This window comes from Capricornis sumatraensis, chromosome 6 (assembly GCF_032405125.1).
Source record: "Capricornis sumatraensis isolate serow.1 chromosome 6, serow.2, whole genome shotgun sequence".
NCBI classification, from domain to species: domain Eukaryota; kingdom Metazoa; phylum Chordata; class Mammalia; order Artiodactyla; family Bovidae; genus Capricornis; species Capricornis sumatraensis.
The window spans coordinates 75315068-75319435 of record NC_091074.1 but is presented as its reverse complement, the minus strand read 5'-3'; the positions used below and the strand labels follow the sequence as shown (position 1 = coordinate 75319435).

General features: G+C 37.2%; 1 non-coding gene across 1 annotated transcript; it reads right to left on the bottom strand.

Annotated features, from left to right (window-relative positions):
• Positions 1-3913: 3913 nt before the first annotated feature.
• Positions 3914-3985, bottom strand: TRNAC-ACA (transfer RNA cysteine (anticodon ACA)). The gene has a single exon. It is a non-coding gene; the product is annotated as a tRNA-Cys (tRNA).
• Positions 3986-4368: the final 383 nt, after the last annotated feature.

The following is a 4368-nucleotide window of genomic DNA, read 5'->3' as shown; positions in this document are numbered from 1 at the left end:
GAAAAATCTTCTGATATGACCTAGTTGTTGGAATTAGCAGACAAAAATATACAATCAGCTATTACAAATACATACAGAAACTGTAAACCAAGCAAACTGCATCTAAATAATTGAAAATACAACAATAATATCTCACCAAATCGATAAATCAGTAAGGACATAGAAATTATAAATAAGAACTAATAGAAATTCTCTGTACAGTTACAAATTCACCAGAAAAATTTGATAATCAATTTGAACTGGAAGAAGAAAGAATAAACATGAAGATAGATTAAGTGAGATTATTCAATCTAAGGAGCTGAGAAGAAGCAAGAATGAATAAAAATGAAATGAGCCTCAGAGAGATGTGGGCATACTCTTAAGTATACCAACACATGCATCATAAGAATTCCAGCAAGAGAAAAGAAAGAAAAAGGTACAGAAAAAAATTATTGAAGAAATAAAGGCTGAAAAAACACATCAAATATGATCTAAAATGTCTACACATGCAGGAAACTAAACAACCTCCAAACAGAATAAATTCAAAAGGTTTTACACATCGACCTAGACTAGTCAAATTTGTTTGTCCATAATTGTTTATTGAAGCTTTTCAATGGTAGCGGACAATGTCTGTCAGATATTCTAACATCTCTGCTGCCTTGGTCTTGGGATTTACTGATTGCTTTTTCTCATTCAGCTTGGGATCTTCCCTCATTCTTGATATGATGAGTGATTTTTTACTGAAATGGAACATTTGGGATATGATATGTATAAGAATCTTCATCTTTCAGCCTCCTGTTTTAGCTCACTTATTTTGACACTGCTCCTGTAGAAGAAATGGAGAATATCAGCTTAATTCTGCCAGGTCAAGTAGGAGTCCTTCCACTCTGCCTGCTTGACCCCCATGAGGGATCCTTGTTACTCCTAGGCAGGGGTATGGGTTTTGACTCTCCAGTTGGGTCTCTAAGATACCTCCCTTGCTTGGTCAGGTAGAAGTATCTTGTGACTTCTCTCCCTTATCACCTCAACAACACTGCCAGGAGCAGGCAGTATCCTTGTTGACAAAGGCAAGTAGGGAAAGTACTGACTATCCACCAGGCCTCTTGTGCTATCACCCCTGTAGGGGCACCTTATGACTGCAGGGTGGAGGTAAATATTCACTCTCCTTTGTGTTTTCCATGACACTGTCTGTTTGAGAAAGGAAGTGCTGACTGTATCGCCAAAGATTTCTGACACTAATTGGTGGGGAGCATGAACTGGGGTAATACATTATGGCTTTGCGAGGGTAGAAGTCTAGGATCTCCACTTGACTTTTAGTAGTTTGAAAATAAGACTACAAGTTTTTCAGTGGAGTTGCCTGAAGTAGAGAAGCTCCTGTCTAAACTTTTTCTGTCTTGTAGGCTGCCCCTTCCCGTGTCCTGTGGCTAGAGAGAGGACATTTGGGTGTGGGTAGGTTTTAATTGTGGTAATAAAAAGCACAATATAAAGTGTCCTGTGATTCAGATTCAGTAGTTTTAAGTGTATCCACCTTGTAAAACAGATCTCAGAACATTTATATCTTATAAAACTGAAACTCTATACCCATGAAACAATTCCCTATTCCTCTCTCCCTCAGTCCATGGTAACTGCCATTATAATTTCTGTTTCTATCCATTTAAACACTTTTGTTATCTCATATACATGGAAACATACAGCAGTGATTTTTTTGTGACCGGCTTATATGACTTAGCATCATGTCCTCAAGATTCATCCATCTTGTAATATATGACAACAATTTTCAATGATACTAAATTTTTGAAAAGATCAAGTTTTAACTAGATTATGTAAGAAAGAACAGAGAATACTCAAACAAATATAATTGGAAATGAAAAAGGGAACATTACAACCAATGCTGAGGAAATAAAAAGGGATAAATACTATGGAATACTATGGAATACTATGAAACGTTGTATGCCAATAAATTGGATAATCTAGAAAAAATGGAAAATTTTGTAGAAGCTCACAATTTACCAAGACTGAGTCATGAAAAACTGGAAATTTTACACAGACCAATAACTAGTAAGGAGATTAAATCATTAATCAAAAACCACTCAACAATGAAAAGCTCAAGACCAGATGGCTTCACTGGAGAAATCCACCAAACAATTAAAGAAGAATTACCACTAATCTTCTGAAATTCTTTCAAAAAAATTGAGCAGGAGGGAGTACCTTCAAGCTCAATCCATGAGGGTAGAATTACCATGATACCAAAGCCAGATAAAGAAAACTACAAGAAAAGAAAATTATAGACAAATAACCCTGAAGAATCTCAATGCAAAAACCCTTAACACACTGCTAGTAACCTGAATTCAACAGCATGTTCAAAGAATTACACATCTTGACCAAGGAAGGTTTAGTCTTGGAATATAAGAATGATTTAACATATGAAAATCAATCAGTATAATACACAACACTATCAAAATGGAGGACAAAACCCACATAATCAGGTCAGTTGTTATAGAGAAAGCATTGACAAGATTCAACATCTTTTCCTTGGATACAGCCTTCAGTAAACCACCATTTAAAGGTGTCATTTATATTATCTTTGTCTGGCTTTACCATCACAAATGTGTTTCTTTAACCTGAAATATTCTTTCAAAGGTACATTAGAACTACAAGTACATTGGAAGTACTTGTTCTTTGAATAAGTGTGAACTTGAGTCCACCAGGACTTACGATTTTTGTGAAAAGATTTTGACTGCTGATGTCTGGAATTCTCTTCATGCCTGGGACACATTAAGAGGAAAGGGACACATAGCCCAAACATTTTCTAACACCACACAGCTCAGGTGGGAAGAAAGAATCAAATACAAAGAATAACTTTTGTATAAATGCCTCATGTGACACTGTTCCCTGAACCCTCTAATCCCTTAAAAAAGTGCTACTGGATAGAGTTGCCAGTGTCCGGCTGTCTGCACCTAAATACAAAGGGCTCAACCCAGAATACTGAGATAATTCTCTCCCAGTTGTTCCTTTTTGGTTCACTATCAGTCTTTTAAAGCAGTCTCTCTTTTCAATCATACCCTTATTCTCTTCCCTAACAATGTAAGAACCTAGAACGAATTAAGTTGAACCATATGTAATTACCATGTTAATAATATTAACAGTTCATCTCAATATTAACAGACTCACCACCTTATTGACATATGTTATTCATTCTTTTTATTTTTTTTTATTTTTTTTTTGTTTTTGTTTTTAAACATTTTTTTTTCCTTTTTTTTAATTATTATTATTATTTTTTTTTTATTAAATTTTAAAATCTTTAATTCTTACATGTGTTCCCAAACATGAAAAATCCTACAAGAACTTCATCATCATCATTACTTCATATAGTCAATCCTTATTCTGGTTTAGTCACACATTTAACTCTTTATGTACTTCCTTCCTTCTTGAATCTCACACCTTACAGTTCCTAGGAATGCCTTCTTCATGCTTGTTTTACACCCTTTGTTCCCATTCAGTATGGTAGCCAATGGCCAGGAGGCAGGAGATAGGTGGGGCCCAGGTTAAACACTTTCTCCCCTGTGGACAAAAACTCCATGATATCAGAAACTCCACAAAAGCAGAATGATGGAGCAGGCTGAGTCCTCCACAGATAGAAGACCATATATTCCTCATTTTCAAACTCAAGGACATCTCCCTTGACTATATATGTAAAGAAAGGCTCCTTGGAGATCAAAAAGGAAATGGGCATCACCTCATAGTAAATGATGTCTACTACTCATAAGCCTCCTCCCTAGAACCCACCTTGGCTAAGTGAAAGTGAAAGTGAAGTCGCTCAGTTGTGTCCAACTCTTTGGGACTCCATGGACTATAGCTTATCAGGCTCCTCCATCCATGGGATTTTCCAGGCAAGAGTGCTGGAGTGGATTGCCATTTCCTTCTCCAGGGAATCTTCCCAACCCAGGAATCGAACCTGGGTCTCTTGCATTGTAGGCAGACGCTTTACCGTCTGAGCCACCAGGGAAACCCATCTCTTGGCTAAGAGATGAGCACAAACAAGAGGTTCCTGAGATAAACCAAATATGGCCTCAGGAACAGACAAATCAAAATGATTGGTTAAAAAAAACTCAGAAGAAATGCCCCATAAAAGTGATATAAGCTACTTTAAGGGCTCAACTCTCTCTCTCTCTGAGTCTGCCCATATGTTTATCCACATATACTACACTCTTTTTTTTCCTCCTCATAAATACTTTACTTGTTTCACTGCTTTCTTTGTAGGAATTCTTTTCCTGCAAAGTCCAAGGGCCAGGGCCTTGTCACTGACCACTAGTCCAGTGGCTAGGATTTGGAGCTCTCGCCACCATGGCCCGGCCTCAGTCTCTGCCTGAGGACCAAAGCCATGCTTCA